The sequence below is a fragment of the Drosophila kikkawai genome, chromosome X (assembly GCF_030179895.1).
Source record: "Drosophila kikkawai strain 14028-0561.14 chromosome X, DkikHiC1v2, whole genome shotgun sequence".
NCBI classification, from domain to species: domain Eukaryota; kingdom Metazoa; phylum Arthropoda; class Insecta; order Diptera; family Drosophilidae; genus Drosophila; species Drosophila kikkawai.
Genome location: NC_091733.1, coordinates 13,890,885 through 13,907,906, shown reverse-complemented (window position 1 = coordinate 13,907,906; position 17,022 = coordinate 13,890,885). Strand labels below are relative to the sequence as shown.

General features: G+C 43.9%; 1 protein-coding gene across 1 annotated transcript in view; it reads right to left on the bottom strand.

The window, feature by feature from the left end:
- Positions 1–17,022, bottom strand: part of X11Lbeta — a 78,620-nt gene that overhangs the window by 17,501 nt on the left and 44,097 nt on the right. Inside the window, exon 2 of the mRNA XM_041774709.2 lies at positions 9,705–9,751. The gene's annotated coding sequence lies outside the window, so the exon portion shown is untranslated. The remainder of the gene's footprint in view (positions 1–9,704; positions 9,752–17,022) is intronic.

The window sequence follows — 17,022 nt, the reverse complement described above, 5'->3', positions numbered from 1 at the left end:
CTGGTTTCCCATTTACCATTTACCATGCCCTTAAATGGATCGTAAAATTTAGCTTTCTCCCAACTTGATGCTAATATTATTTGGCAGCGCACTGTTTCGTGTGTGCCTTCTGTTTGACTGACGATAAAGTGTTTTGGCTATCACCTGAACTGCACACACCAGCACACACTCGCACACACTCGCACACACTTTTTCCGGACTCCTCCTGCGTAGGTTGTATGCCGCCAATTCCGGTCCGGCTCTCTGACACATCTCCTCGGTGCGTGCTGAGCGGGTTTTATGCCACAAGTTTTCATTGGCTTAATGCATATTTAAAATTGGATACATTCGTCGGCAACCTGGCATCATCCGGCCAGTCAGTCAGTCCCCAGTCCCCAGCAGTCCCTCCCGAAATATTCCGGAAAATGTTGGAATTTCCTCACCCATACCCGAGGCCAAGCGGCATAATGCCTCTTTGAGCTTGCAGCATTTAAACTGATAGCGATGAAAGTTTTAGCACAACGTGCGAGCTTGGAGTTGCACTGGGAGAAAAATCGAACTCTGTCATTATATTTTTTGCCATTTTAAATCACTTTTAACACCTTTTGTTTAAGTAAAATTCAATAATTTAAGTCTTAATTTTTAAGAGATTTAAAATCTCCGAATATTAATAAATATACATTGTATCAAACTTTCACTTGATGAACATAAATGCATATGTAATTTTTTCTCGCTGTTGGAATGGGAGGGGCTTTAGGGGGCGGGGCTTCCTTAGGTAGTCCATTATCAGTGGAGCTGCAGCTGCAGCAGCTTCAGGAGCAGGAACACCATGCACCAGCCATAAACTTCTCGAGAAGTCGGGGCCGACTCGGACGGACTAATGTGTTTTGAAGGCGCCCGTCAGCGCCGGCCCCCGCTGACACACATAAGCGAATGGGTGTGAGTGTGTGTGTGGGTAGGGGAAGGAGAAGGATATGGCCGCCATACTTCAAGTCGGGCTTTAATTCGCCGTCTTCGGCTGTCGTCGCTGCCTTCAATTATTGGAATGCTATTCGAGTCACGTTCCAGCGCTCGTGCCTGCCCTCCCCCCTCCAGCACTCAGATTGTTGCTATAAATATATATATATATATACGTATATATATATATTGCTCTATATGGCCCCGTTCTCACTATAACTTCTTTAACGATTTTTTGTTTTTGTTTTTTCTGCGTTTGGGCCAAAGCCCATGCCAAATATAAAACAAAAGTACCAAAAATAGCTGGCGGAAATTTACAACAGTCACACGCCTCCACAAAACACACCCCTTTTTCCGCTTTCCTCCCCCCTCTCCCCCCATTGCAATTTGTGGTGAGTCCCAGTTCCAGTTCCCAGTTTCAATGGCAGTTTGCACAACAGTTTCGCTTGTTTTTCGGAGGCAATAAAACGTTTCGAATTAACATTTGTTGCCAGACAATTTGGGGCACAAAGGGGAAGCGGGCGGGGGCGGGTCGCTTAATGGGAGCCTTGAGGATGCTTCGCTGGCCTCTGCCGGATAAACTTTATTAAAGGCCGAGTCCTGCCGGGGAATTCCAATGACGCTTCAAGCGATTCGTTCCAATGGGATTGGGTTAGGAAAGAAAATATTCGCAAATATCACCCAGAAGGAATCATAAGGGAGATGCTTGGAATAACCCTTATAATGTTAGGTATTATTATGATTTTTGCTAACCATTTGGGCGACAATCCTTGACTCTATTTTTGTAAAGTCTAACTTATATATCAATGGAAAATCACACCTAAGCTCTTGATCAATATTTGTGGATTGAAAGACATGAAAAATATAATAAAGAAGTGGCTCTGTACTTGAGACAAATATAGAATAAGGTAGGTAACACTGCTTTCTATTTTTAGATTTTACGTTCTTAAAACTAAGCCTTCTTAAGATAATTCATATATTTTTTATTCCTACTTTGTAATTTTCTTGAAGAAAAAACTGTGTTTGCTACATAAAGATTAAACATTATAGAATAACCTAAAATTTTCCATGTGGCTTGTCCTGGTTATAGTATTATTAATATATTTTTCTTTAACAAATGCGTACTATGATTTTTTTTTTGAGTTGGTCCTAAGCCCGATCAGTCAGCTGCCCATTAGCCACGGAAAGCACTTCTTCATTAGCAGCTTCCCAATGATGGATGGAGAGCGCTGTCAGGGCAATTAACTCGAAGAAAGTAAGTGTCCAAGTCCGAGTCGGCGGCCGAGTTAATGAAATGCTCTGGCAATGCCGACGAGGACAATGACGACAATTGGTATAAATTGCGGCTCCGCCCGAGTGGCCGTGGCCGCCGCCGGCAGCGGGTAGCGAGTTATGGCATGTGGCATGAGCGACACATCAGCCAGAAAGCCACTTTATTCTATTTCCGTTTCCGGCTGTTGTCGCCAGGCCTGCCTTCCCAGTACCCAATCCTTCCACCGCCAGCCCTTTTGCCTCTGTTGTTCTTGTCAAGCTGCCGAGTATGTAATGTGCTTCCGCTTGCCGCAAGCTCTCTCTGGCAACAAGCGACGACGTAGGCGGCAGGCCTGGAGTGCGTGCCAAGGCACACAGTCCTTGTCCCTAGTCCTAGCCCTATACCATTCCCTATCCCAAACCCTAACCAGAGCCCTTGAAAACTGAGAAGGCCACCGAAAACGGAAGCTCATAGAACCGACTTTGCCTTACTTAGGAGTTGGGTTTAAATAAAATTGAAATAATATTTGTAAATAAAAATAAATAACTAAATATTTTATAGTTTCTAGTAACTTCTGTGGAAAACGAAATAGCCTCGAATATACCCTGTAGCCAGTGTATCCTGGGTAAAAGAAAGGAAGAGGCAGCTGGCCAAGACGACGTTTGGGGGCAAGTTGGCTGTGACTGTGGCTCTGCTGGCTGTGGGAAGTGGCTGTGGCAGCAACAAAATGACACTCAAAATGTCAACGTCACCGCCACCACATCCATGGTGGGAAATGGAGGAGGACTCCAACTCCGACTTGAAGTTGGAGTTAAAGGAAGTGGGCCAAAACGGAGCCGGAGCTAGAGCCAGAACCAGAGCACATTGTGTATGCACAACAATGTTGGCTTCCACCAAGTCTGCGAGCTATGCTATATAGTCCCGGGACACGCATTTTTATATTACAGCCGGAATGAAGACGTTGACGGCAAGATATATGAGCATTGCATGAGCCAGCAGCCGAAATATGTATAGTTGCAACAATCTCTCTTTCGATGGGATTGGCTTAGCGGATTTTGTGGCGTGATTTAGAGGGTTTATAAAACCAAAATCATGGATAATCTAGGGAAAAATAATAAGAAAAAGTTACACAGAAACTACAAATAAGTCTTGAGATTCAAGGAATTAATTACTCTTGTCTTCACTCTCCTGATTGAAGGGTTGCCAGGACCTGGTCTGTTTTGAAGATTAATGCAGCTAAAGGCGTCGATGTTGGGTTATGGCATCACTTCAGATGAAACCGAGTTTGACTTGGCAAGAGGACGCCAAGTCAACTCCAATCTGATCAAGCATTTTCCAATTTACCACTAAATGCGCTTAATAACTTAAGTCCCTCTCCGGGTTCGGGTTGGTGTTTGTGTCCCTGCAGCCATTGCATACTTTATGAGCTGGGGATTAGGGTCATTAAGGTGGTAGTGGTGGTGCTGGCACCCTCACATATGGCCAGTAGCAACAGTTGGTGCGCTTTTTCGGAGTATTCGGGAAACACAAAACATTTAGCGCTAAGCCGGCGGCGGGTCTGGGCTCAATTATGTTTATTTTTTTTTTTACAGAGTCAAGTGGGGGTAGCCGTCGATGAGTCACAGTTTGTGGGGTGAAAGGTTCATTTCGGAGTTTTTGGGTTTAGTTTTAGTTTTAGCTTCAGCTTCGGCCTTTTGGCAAATTAGTTTCACTCTAAGCTCTGGGAAAAGGGCAAAAGTTGTATTTTTTGAAGCTACCACCCCCGACATACCCATCACGAATTACCTTTTTCCGATTTCCCTTTCGGTTTTCTGGAAAACAGGGACACGGCCACCCCAAAAATTATCTGACAAAGACACCCCCCGAGGTGCTGAGGACTGGGGACGAGTTCAATGACACGACAACGAGGAGATGGCTGCCTACTTAAGTGTTAAGAGGGTTGGGCTGTCTCTCTCACCCACCCACTCTCTCTCTCTCTCTCTGCCGCTTTTCCATTTTCTCATTTTCCTGAGGGGTGCCTGGGTGTTCCGCCCCTGCGTTGATTGAGCTACACAAATCGATTTCCATTGATTGATAAAGCCACCAAGGCGGCGTCGGGCGACAAACGAAAACTCCACACGGCAAGAAATCAGTGTGTGTGTGTGTGTGTGTGGGTTTTCCTTTTCCAACCTTTAGTACTCGAATTTTTAACAGTGTAACAGGTGCAAATGTTCTTTTATACATAGCGTACAATTCTTATTTCTCTCTTCGAGATAAATAGAGGATGGCGAGGAGTGAGAGCCCAGGATAAGGTCAAATACTGTGGTTAACTCCCTGCACAAGGCGCAGGGACCGATAAATCAATATTGAAAACAAAATGACAAACAAAATGCCACGCGTTGTGATAAAAGATATACACAGAAGATACAAGAATGAAAATGGGGAAAAAGACCAAGACTAAGGCGAGGGAAGATGGAAAAGCGGGAAGGCAGTTGTCGAAAGGCGAAAGGAAAACATTGTACAAATATTCAGAGCACTTTCCACATTCATTTATTAAGCAAACAAACAAGGGGCAGACGCCCGTAAAGGGGGTGGTGGCGGGGGGCAGAAGGTCGTCCAGGAAGCGATTGGAAGCGAGTGGGTGGATGGACAGGCGTCATAGGTCGGGCCCTTTATTTATTTCCAATTCCACACTGCCTTTGCCTCTGTCGCTGTGTCATTTGTTTGGAGAAATGTTTTCCCCGAACCCAGGCTCCAGGATGGGGTGGAAATTTGGAGGAAAAAGAGTAAATAGATACAAGTTCAGAATGCACGGGTTCAATTGAAATTGTTAGAATAGATGTTTAAAGATTTTCTATAAAGAAAATAGTCTTGTTCATATTCTTTTAAAATATTTCATAAATTTTCCTGATATTTATTTGTTTTGATTTTCCATTAGTGACCTTTCACCACGATTCCCATTCCATTTCTTTATATTTCTCGCTAGAATTCAGAGTTAAACTGCCACTCGCTGGGAATAGAATCAACTATAGAGAATTTTCTAGAAGAAGTTGCTCCTGTTACTCCTGCTGCTCTCTCCTGTGGTTTCCCTGGGCTTTCTCTTCTCTTTTTTTGTTGTTCGAGGATTCAGGGTTCAGGATTTAAAGAATCGCCCAAAGACACGTACAAACTGCGGCCAAGTGGGGGGCCAAGCGATGGGGAAAATCAATGGAAATTTATGTGACTCAAATATAAAACAATTTTTATTTTCCAAAGCCCGTTCGCTTGGCCATACATTGCGATATTTTCCACAATTTTTGTACGTTTATTTCGAATGCAGCAGCCACCAGCAGCAGCAGCGAAAGCATTTCCCAGGGGGGTCCTCTGAGGCGGGGGCTTAAATTCGTGTGCATTGTGCATGCTTAATTGAGTTGTACCCTGCCTCCCTCCCGTTCGCCGCCTCCTCGGTCCATTTCATTTCTTTTTCTTCCTGTTTCAGTTGCCGTTTCCCTCCGCTTTCGGAGGGCGGAAGTGGGCGAGGACGCACACGTGCCCCCCTAGGAGTCTGTGTGTGTGTGTGTGTGGCAAACAGTTTATCGGGACAGCCACTCGGCCACTCCAAATCCAGGCCCCACTGCGAAGCGAAATGTCCTCGCGCTCTCATGACATCGCTTCACTTGATTTCCATGTCACTGACAAAACACATTTCGCCCTCTCGTCCTTCGTCCTTTGTCTGTGCACAATGCTAAATGCTGAATGTAGGGACATGACTCGGGTATAGGTCCGCCAGACAGCCCCTTGCTCCAGCGACTGGACATGGCCTAGATGACATCTCTAATCTCAAGACGACATTCCAGGCGCTGCTCCAGGGGGATCATCATCTTTCGAGGAGTCTCCTCTTTATTTGCTGCTTTAGCAACACGTAAAAAATCTATAACGTATAACGTATATGTATGCTCTCATGTTCTACGGAATTTATGCCAGCAAAGTAAGCAAATGAAATTGCTTTTAATCCGGTAAATCAAAAGGTAACAAATTAATGCTTTCCATATACTTTTCCGAAGCGCTTTTTTCACTCGCTTTCAGTGTTACTAATGGGTTTCTATATCTGAAATCGATTTCTTATGGGATTTGCGGAACTAAGCGTGGGAGGGGGGAAACGAAAAGGAAAGTCTGGTGATCGACTGAGGGATACCCAGCACTGGAAAGCACATCGAAATCAGAAACCAAGCTGCTTTTTTTCTTATAATTTCAATATTTATCACCTTAGTTTAGATATATTATATATAATAAAAGTTGAATTACAGGGGTTTTCTTTGGGTTTTTCTCACAGTTCCTATAAAAATGCTACTTTTTATACTATTAGATATCTGTTTCTGCCTTTTATATAAAACATATTCCTACTTAGTTACAATACACCTACATATACCACATATCTAATCACAAACAACTATAGTTATTCAGGCCTTTAAATAAATAACATCGAACCACCCCTTTGTGGGCTTTATTCTGATATTAATTCCACACAACCGCAAAATTAAACAAAAAGTAAAGGGTGGAAGGTAAAAGTTGAGGTAAACTCGGGGTAAACTTGTGGAAACTTGAGAAAACTTGGAGGAGGAGAAGAAGAAGCTAACTCGATCGATGGTGGCCATCCTCGTGTCACTTAATGCGGCCGCCGGAACTTGGCGGCACTTTCATCCATATTCATTAAGTCCCACCCCGCCCAAAAGGAATAAGGAAAACTATTTTTATTAATTTTACAAATGAACACTTTGCTTTCCAATTCGATGTGGTTCGAGAGCCAGCAATCATCTCGCACAGAAACAGAACCAGACTCTCTCTTTCAACCCCCTTGGCCATTTCCCTCCCCATCATCCCCATCATCCCCATCATCATCATCATCATTTTCATCGTTTGGCGTCGTTAGGAGAAAGTTTTCCAAGCCGCAGAAATGATTGCTGTCACTGATAAGACGCCTGACAATAGTCCAAAGGGAGTTTCGGTTAGCTGAAAGCTGAAAAGTTTTCACTACTTTCGGTTTTAATTTCGCAAATTGCATTTGCCAATGTTATTTATTCAATCCACTAGCCTAGCTCAGAGGAGAACAAGCAGCAAGTAGTAGTAGCAGGTGCCTCGTAGCTCGATTATTAACACGATTCCCCGGGAAGGCAAGGCAAGGCAAGGCGTATACCTGCCATCACTTCCAGCTCTAATCGATTTTTGATGAGATTTTTGTATTCAATTTTGGTTTTGATAGGAACGCATCTCGCGGGGCATGCTCTGGAGGAGCAGAAGCGTGGCGTTAATGGCATCAATAGAAGCAGGAGGTGCAGGAGGAGAAGCTGGAGAGCATCTTGCAGGCGAAGCACCTGGATAGCGGAAATTCTACAGGGAAAGAATCTGGTGCGACCATGACAACGATGCCATTGACATAATTCTGCCAGGCTTTTGTTTGGATTGCCAATAGCAAGGAGGACTGGCCGGGTTAGGATATGGAGGCCATGGAGGAATGGAGGTAACCTCCCCTTCAGCTGAGTAAAGCCAAAAGCCTCCCTTTCTTTGTTTGACTTTCATTCGCTTGAGCTCGCAGTTGATTTACGCAGTTGCTCTCATAACTGCAACTGCTATTAGGAATCGGAATGGCTCTCCAAAGAGGGGAAGGCAGCAGAAGCAGCCAGAAGGACCACTTCCAGACCCCCCTCACCCCTCCCCCCCTCGTTATCCTTAGGCAATCGAAGCTGTTGTGCGGGAAATTTGTGCAATTCGCTGAATGAATCTCATTGCGCTCGACTGATGCGAGGGCATTATTTCACTTCTGTCGAGGGCTCTGGATTGTGCGGTCTGGGAGAGAGAGCTTTTTAAAGGGGTCCCGGCTTCGAGTTACCCCGATTAGACCGTAAATGCTGTATATATACCCAGCCAAGATGGAACTCGAATGAGAGCTAAAGTTCAGAGTGAAGTAAATAAATCTTGGGCGTGATTTGTATGGCTTTTGGGAAATGGGTCACTCGTTCACGGTTCCACATTTTTTTCGCCTTAAAGCGGTGTGGTTTCGCATCCGTGCAAATCACATTATCTGCCGCGATTCCTGGCAAAATATATATACATATGTATATAAAAAGGGGGTGAAAAAATCACAGACCAGTGACTGACTGATTGAGCCTGAACCTTACAGATTGGCCTGCTGTAGCTCCTGGCTTCCCTCTCCTCCTTATCCCCATTGAAATTGGCAATTTCGTTTTCATTCAACGCTGACGAAATGCATTTCCTGAAATGAACAGCGACAAGGAGCCGAGAGCCCAAGCCGGAGATGGAGTCGAGCTAGGGTCATGAGAGAGAGAGAGAGAGAGAGAGAGGATGTGCCTGGCACAGAAGGCAACCACTGGGGCGAGGAAGCGTGGGGACTCCACACCAAGGACAGGACTCTGTGGCTCTGCAAAATGTCAAACGTTGCCGCAAGGACGACCGACAGCCGGAAGTGCAGCATGGCCAACGGGCAATGCCCAAGGCCTTGTCATCCGAAGAGAGGGCCGAAGTGCCATTCCACAATCAGTATAATATATATTGGCATGGTCTTAAGTCCGGGCCAGGTGCTGCTGCATATGTCCGGGATCCAGGATTCTCAAGGAGCGACTGCTGCACTGGATGACTGTCAACTGATTAAGACATCCTGGCTAATTCTCCTGCAGCTGTGACACCGACACCCAAGTAGCACTTTAATCTGTGGCGCCTTCCGAGAAGGACACACACACACATAGCAGGTGTTTTCACTTACAAGGGATATTATTCACGCCTTGAAAGTGTCCTTCTTAATGATATTGCGGTTTTGTTTTGAGTCTAAATGAAGCTGGTCTCTTAATTAAAATGGTATTGCTTTTGATCTGAAAACAACACCTTCTTCTGGTGGCAGGTGTTGGAAGTATATAAACTTCCTGGCTGCTTTAAGGATATCTCAAAATGTAGCAGGATGTACACTTTCAAAGTGTATGCAAGTTTCAAGCTGAAGCCGGTTAGGTTCCACTATTTGCCAGTTTGAAAGGAACATGGAAACGCAATCCAAGGACTAACATTATTCGTACGAAAGTCCTGCTTCTCTCTGCTCCTCCCCCTTTGCATTTGAATTCCCACCTTCAGCGAGACTGACTTTTCGAGTGCCAGGTTTAATTCCCATTCAGTGGAGGCTTCTGCTGCTGCTGCACAAACTTTGCTCGCTTTATCTCAAAACATTGTCCGCTAATCTCCTCCAGCTGGGAGTGGATGGAGATTTGTGTGGCTCAACTCGAACTGTAACCTTCGGTGCTGTGCGTCCTCTCTCTTCTTAGCTGACCCCAAAAAAAGAAACTAAATCGAAACTTGGCGCTGCCGGCCTGCAGTTGCAGTTGCAGGACAATCTCGGCATTATCCTTCCGTTCCGGTTTCAAAGTTTGTGCCAGGCAACAATCCAAAATGGAGGGGAATCCCCTCAGCCCCAATTTCAATACTGGACTTTGTGTCCTGTTGGTTGTTTATCTTTCTATTTTTTCTATTTTTTTTTTCAAGAGTTGCTTACACTTACCGAAAGTCCTCGAATTACAACATGAAACAAGTCGATGCCGAAGACACCTGCAAGACAGAGGAGGGGAAATCCATTAGTTGAGCTCTTGACAAGACTGTCGGTTCATTACACTCTCTCTCCCAACTTTCCCAAGGAGTATTAATGATGCAACTGTCAAAGTTTTCGGCCCCGGGACTGTACCTGCTAATGAGGCAGCAGCAGCTCCTGGGTATCCTGTCTAAATTGAAAAGAATTAATGACGCGGTCCCAGGTGGAAAGGGAGAGGTGTTGCGTCAAAGACATGCCAAACATATCACGTAAAACATTAAAATAACGCAAGGAAACCCAAAGAGCTTCCAGTGAATGTTTGTTGTTAAACAAAAGATAAGAAAAAACAAGAAAGGAAGCTAACTTCGGCACGCCGAAGTTTGTATACCCTTGCAGATATTATTTCATTACATTTTACCTATACTTATTATGTTTACAGTTTGACAGTTACAGTTTTGCATTCCCAGCTTTACATTTTGTATACATCTACCGATCGGTTTATATGGCAGCTATATGATATAGTTGTCCGATTTTTATGAAATTTATACCAAAATTCTAGAACAATAAAAAAAGCCTATATCTCAGAGTAGATACAAATACGTTGAAAAACAACGAAGCTATAATTTTTTTCCTATTAATTTCCCGATCGTTCCTATGGCAGCTATATCATATAGTCGTCCGATTTTCATAAAATGTTTACCAAAATTTAGAAATAATATAAAATGGCCATATCTAAAAAATGGTGCAAAAATATTGAAAAACAGCAAAGTTATAATTTTTTTTCTAAAAATTTATCGGACATTTGTATGGCAGCTATATGATATAGTCGTCCGATCCGGCCCGTTCCGACATATATAGCAGTGAGAGTATATAGAAGACTATATGCAAAGTTTCATTCAGATGGCTTTTAAACTGAGGGACTAGTTTGCGTAGAAACGGACAGGTGGACAGACGGACAGACGGACAGACGGACAGACGGACAGACGGACAGACGGACATGGCTAGATCGACTCGGCTGTTGATGCTGATCAAGAATATATATACTTTATAGGGTCGGAAACGTCTCCTTCACTGCGTTGCAAACTTCTGACTGAAATTATAATAACCTGCAAGGGTATAAAAAGCACAAATATAATAATGAAATGGGGCGGGGGTTGCTTTTGGCTGGGAAAACAATTAAAAGAATTTATTGCTCGAGTTTAATGAATTTTCAGCTTGTTTGCACGCACACACACACACACACACACACTTGAGAGGAGAATGGAGTCTGTGCCAGCTCAGCATTTTCAATTCAACCGTTTGATGCATGCTCAGGGGAGGGTTGGGCCTAAAACAGAAAAAAAAAGGAAAAGCCAAGCCAAGCCAGGCGCCACAGGTGTAAAGCGCTTACGTATATAAATCTCCCGTGTGCCTGCGTGTGAGAACGAGAATGAATGTTATTGTTGAACATTGCTTAATGAAGTTTTTGTTTCTGTTCTCCCTACACCCCACTTGTCCAGTTCATCTTTCCGCTCGTTTTGGCCCTGGATTTCGGCAGCTGCTTAGACAGCAATTGATGGGCAAGCCCCAGGATATGGAAGCCAGCAGCTGAGCCATGCATGGCCAGGTTAAAGAGAATAAAATGCTTTTGTTTTGCATTTTTCTTTTCTCTTTTTGCCGGAATTTATTTGCGTTTAAGGCAATTAACAAACAAAGTTGCCGGGAAAGGAATTTCGCTGAGCTTCTTCCTCAACATAATCAGCGAAATTGAGTACAGTCTTGGCCCGAAATGAAAGTCAAAGTTCTTGGCCGGAATCCTTGAATGGGGATACGAAGTTAAAAATCTTTAATCTTTAGTATTTGAATCACAGGAAAATTATAAAAAAACATAATTTACCTAAATAAATAAATTATATATAATATAAATACTATATTTCCATTTAATTTCTTTTTAAGTAGGTATAAAAAATGTACACTTTAAGGCCGTATTTTAAGTGATTTGAAATTCCCCAGAAGTTCTGTAATGCCAACTTGGCCTGATGATACATAGGTTTTACCAGAATCTGTATTCAATGGAAAACAGGCTCAGGCTCAGCAGGCTTTGCAACCAGGAGAGGAAAAGAGGACTCTGTAGGAGAGGAGTCAGAAGGGGAGGAGTCCAAAAGAGGAGCCGGTCAAGTCGCCTCTTGGTTTCAATTATGAAACAATAAACAATTTGCTTTGGCTTTTTCCCTTCTCTCTCTCTCTCTCTCTGTCTCTTTCTTTTTTAACGCCATTTCGCCGGAAGCGGATGTTTGATAAATTCTTCGCGTCATTTTATGTTTTCGTATATATGTACCTATATAACATTTTTTTTTTTAGAAATTTTAGCCTGCCAGAGCATTTTCATGATAACTGCTGATAACAACAAAGGCCCTTGGCTAAGGCCTGAAAAAAAAACATTTTAATTTAGTTTGGTTTTGCCCGGGTTTTTCCACAGCAAATCCCAAAATTTTCCCTCAACCGCCCCCGCCAGCAGGTTGTTAATTTATTGCCCAGCTTAGCTCGGGGAAGCCCTCATCCTGCCAGCTTTTGGCTTGGCAACTGTTTGCAGGGCAACGGCTAAAATAACTTGGCCTTGCCAGCAAAGTGTTGCATTGGTTATTGATTAGGCCCTGTCGCTTCTGCTGCTGCTGCTACCTTTTGCCTTTATTTTCCATCGAATTTATCGAAATAGCCATTATTTGTGGGATAAAAAAACGGCAACAATAATTGAAATGAAAACTTGGAAAACAGGGAAAACTTGAGCATCGCCAAGGCAAACCAAAGAAAAGGCAAAAATGTTGTACAGAACTAAAATAAATGAGGAATTTTCGTTATTGAAACAGTAAAGGAGCAAAGGGATTATTAATTATTCAGTTATATATGAAGTTCAAGATGAAACAGCATATTTTGATTAAGAAATTAAGCTATATTTCAACTCTTCGAGCTGGGCAGAATTTTCCAGTAAATTATTTAGAAAATTTGGCAGTTAACCTGCCTTAAGGCCTGGTTTTTCCAAGTGTAGAAGAACTGAAGGCGGAGACGTTTACGCTGTTAAATCCAGGCCAAAGGCAAAAGTCAATTTGCCAAGGTTGTCTGGCTTTTTGGCCAAAAAGTAGAAAGAACCAGAAGCTGAAAGAAAAGAGAGAGATAGAGAGAGCAGAGGCAAGAGAAAGCTGCCCCTGGGCAGCTCGTAAATCTTTCCACTTTCCACTTGGCAATTGGCACTGGACACTGGACATTGGACTCTGAGTACTTGGCACTGACCACTGGCCGTCGGCTTGGCCTTAAGTATTCATTTGTCGGAGTAGAGAAATTGAAGGATTCCCGATTAGGAATCAAAGTTCGAAGCCTGAAATTGCCAAGAAGTAATCGTGGCATCCTTGTTTCTCTACCCAGCCACCGCTATCATCGTTTGCTCAGACATCGATGGCATCGATGAGGTCAGGAGCATATTAAGGCTTAATTTATGCAACGATTTCTTTACGCAACGTGTTTATCGAACGCCTGGCTCTCATCTCACAACAACATTGCCGCACACAAAGTGCTGCAAGCCAGCTGCCAGGAAAGCAATATCCCTGCATACAAGGAAGCTCAATTACTCGGACCATAGACTGACGGTTCTTTTTTCGGCTGCATGCGTTCCTCCTGGCTGTGATTTTAACCCCCAGTCCAGTCCAGTGTCCTCCCCCCCTCTGCTTCCCTCAGTCACTTTCGGTTGTAAGTCGATTTTTCTTGCTTAAATCCACAAGCATCAAGCGAGGACAACTAAACGAACCTCACTTCTTGTCGCATCAGCAGGGGAAAATTCCAATATTCGGCATTTTCAATGTTTGCAATTTCAATGAACTTTCTACAATGCTCTTTCTAAAAATTACTCAAGTATTCTGGACTTAAATAAGGCTAATAGTTGAGAAGAAATGAGTATACATTTTTGTAATTGGTATTGAACTCTTTATATATCCGTCAATAAATATAAGGAATTCTTATCTAAAATTATCTTATCTAAATTTCTGCCTTTTATGCCTATTAAAAATGATTAAAAATCTAAAGACTAAGCTTTAGAATTAATTATGGTATTATTTTCTGTAGTCTTAAGCCGATCTTTTAATATATCCTGTGACTATTCGTGGGTATTCCTTTTCAGAGTAGCCAAAGACAGTTGGTAATTTTTAGAGAGAGAAAGAGAGGAGGAGAGAGAGAGAGAGACTGAGAGACAGAGTGAGCGAGAGATGCACATGGCATATGGCTGAATGCCTGGATGACTTGGTGGCCTGGTTGGCTGGCTGCTCCCAAAAGTGCTGAAAGCACTGGCAGCCAGGCCAGTGAGGAGTTCCTAGAAGCGAAACCTGAAGGGGATCCTGTTGGGGGAGATTGCATTTTACTCGAGTGAACTGGGGCGCAGGATAAAACACGAGAGTCAGTCTCGAAACTGCGGCTGCCGTTGTTGTGGCTTAGTTGTGTTGCAGTTGCAGTTGCTGCTGCTGCTTCTGTTGCAGTGTTGCAAGTGAGAATGCATCATTAGTGGCAGCCAAGCTGCTTGGTTTAGGAATAACCCATTGCTAGATGGGAATACATGGCACTCCCCGAGGAGATATTCAAACCCATACCCGAACCCAGGCGAAACCATGTGGCAAATGAGGCTAAAACACAAGTGAGAAGCCAGGCAAAGCCAGAAACGATGTCTCAGTCTCCATTGCTGCCAAGTGGCAGTGATGGATAGATGGGCCAGGACACCTCCTTTCTCTTTCCTTTAACATCCACTTGAAAAGCCAGGCTAGTTCGTTTCTTTACTTTTAATGCTTTTATATATTTGTCTTGGTAATTTAAACTTTAAAAAGCTTAAATATTTATTTTTGTAATTTAATAAAATTGTTTTAAAATATAAATTAAGGTTTCAAACAAACGGAGATACAAGGTAAAGGCAGCCTGGTGGAACTCGCTTATCTAAAAAGTGTTGGGTTTCCCTTTAAATTCTTTATCATTTACTTCTTAAAATATTTTCTGATTTTCTTTTCCTTATACTTGTGCTATTTCCTTCAATATCTGTTTCTGTATCGGCACTTTATCCGCATTATATGGCCGCGCCATCGAGCTGTCAGAAGCATCCGCGGGCCATAAACAACCACGGATGCGTATGTGAGTGGGCGAGAACACAGAAATAGTTCAAGAGCCTACTTTCGGGGCATGCCAAAGCACTTAGCCCCAGTCCTTGCCTACCAGAAATCATCATCCCCCCGTAGCCTACGCCCCCTCCACAACCCACACACACACCCCCTTCTCTCTAACGGTCATACCACATTGCATATAGCCGCGATTTTCGCAATGAGTTTCACTTAACTTTTGCGTCACTTAAATGTAATTTGTGGAACTTTTTGGCGAGGCTTTGGACTGTTCTGTGTGTGGGTGTGTGGGTGTGTGTGTGTGTGTGTGTGTAGACTTATACTGCAAGGGTTAGTATGTGTGAGCTGTTGTTGCTTGTTCGATTGCATTCGCTGGCGGCGGCATCACCTCGTTCGCCACTTTTGAGTGCATTTCAGTGTAATCAAGCGCCCACTTCAGGCACCCAGCCCCCCCCCCCCCCCCATGCCATTTCTCCTACCCCTCTGGTACCCCCCTCCTCCTCTTACCCCCCTTTTCCCAGCATTTGTATGTGTATTGCAGTTTCATGCTTTTTAGCATTTCATCATTTGTTACCAGCTTTTGCCTGCCTGCCAGCTCTATTTTTTTTTCGATTTAGCGAGCCTACAGAGGGGCAGGCAGTGTGTGTGTGTGGTGTTGACTCTTGTTGGGCCATTGTTTTCTATATTTTTCTTCATTTTTTTTCGCCAAACTCCTGCTGCAGTCGCCCCTTACAGCGCCTTGCCCTGTGTGTTCGAGTGGCCTTTTAATGCAGCCGCTTAGCGCGCGTGTTGCAACTCGAGTCGAGTTGCTGCTGCTGCTACTGCTGCTGTTATTTTTGCTTTGTTTGGCCTGCTCAGCCTCTGCTGTTGGCAACAATATTCATTATTTATTTCAGTGACCCAGTTGCCGACTGGTCCATGCCCTGACCCAATTGCCACATCCCAATGCTGCAGCCTTGAAGGGAGGATGAGGAAAAGGAGCTTCAAGTCTGTTCAGTTCAGATTGCTGATCCTCCACTGTCTAAAGAGTGGAGTTGGAGTAGCTAAAAGTTCCTTCCAAAATCCTTTAATACTCCAGGTTAATTTATATATCATATATATTCAAAATAATTTGGGTTAGCCTCCCAGAATGCTGTACCGCAAAGGATTTAAACTCAATGATTGGCAAATGGGGGATTTGTCAAGGGATTCTAATCGAAATTTACCAGTTTGTAAGATTAACTAAAATGGCAAATAAAAAAGCATCAAAGCAAGAGAAATCTAAAATAGAGGAAGAAATGGAACAAAAAAGTAGAATTAAATGGAAAAAATTGCATGGAAAACCCATTCGAGCCGAGAATTAAAAGCCGGAGGAGAGCCTGAAGATAAAAGGGAGGTTAAAGCTGAAAGGAAGCAGGAAGAGAGCAGAACAAGCCCAGCCAGCACTCAATTGAGTGGAAGATATTGTATTAGACAAGATAACAGAGGGGACATGTTGAGGGATTGCTTAGCCAGGTAGCAGGAACTGAACCAGGCTCTGAGCCGGGACAGAAGCCAAAGTCAGAAGCTGTCTCATCGCGATGACAATTTCCCAACACACACACAAACAACTTCCTCGCGGCCCGTAGGCCAGGAGGTCCTTATTCCCGGGACAATTAGAAAATTTAGATTACGTTATCTTTTTTTTTTTTGCTCTCTCTACTACCACAAACAATGCAGCTTAAGCGAGGGCCAGAGGCGTGGGAGGGCTGATTGACAGGAAACAACGCCAACAAGTTGTTGCCACACAAGAGGGGTCTAGAAGGAGGGCATGGGGACTACAGAGGAAGGAGCAGCTGTTGGCCGAGTTGGTGCTGAATTAACTTGCATTGTATGAAGGCAGACAAAGCCTGGCAAAAGGACGATGGGAAAAGTTGTAGGCGAACATAGAAGAGAATAAAGGATGGCTGGAACAGTAGCAGAAATAGGAGAGGGAGCGGGAGCAGCAGCAAGATGAGGAACAGGAGAGCTCGGAGCAGGAGCAGTACTCGGAGCAGGAGCGGGAGCAGGAAAAGTACCATCACCAAAGGGCAGAAGCCAGCCGAGTTCCTTGGGAAACTTATGCAGCGAAATGTTTGCGCGAAGTCCGCTGCCATTGTGCGGCGGCGGCGTTTAAAAGCCTCGTCCTGCCAATCCTGGAGTCCCCCAGC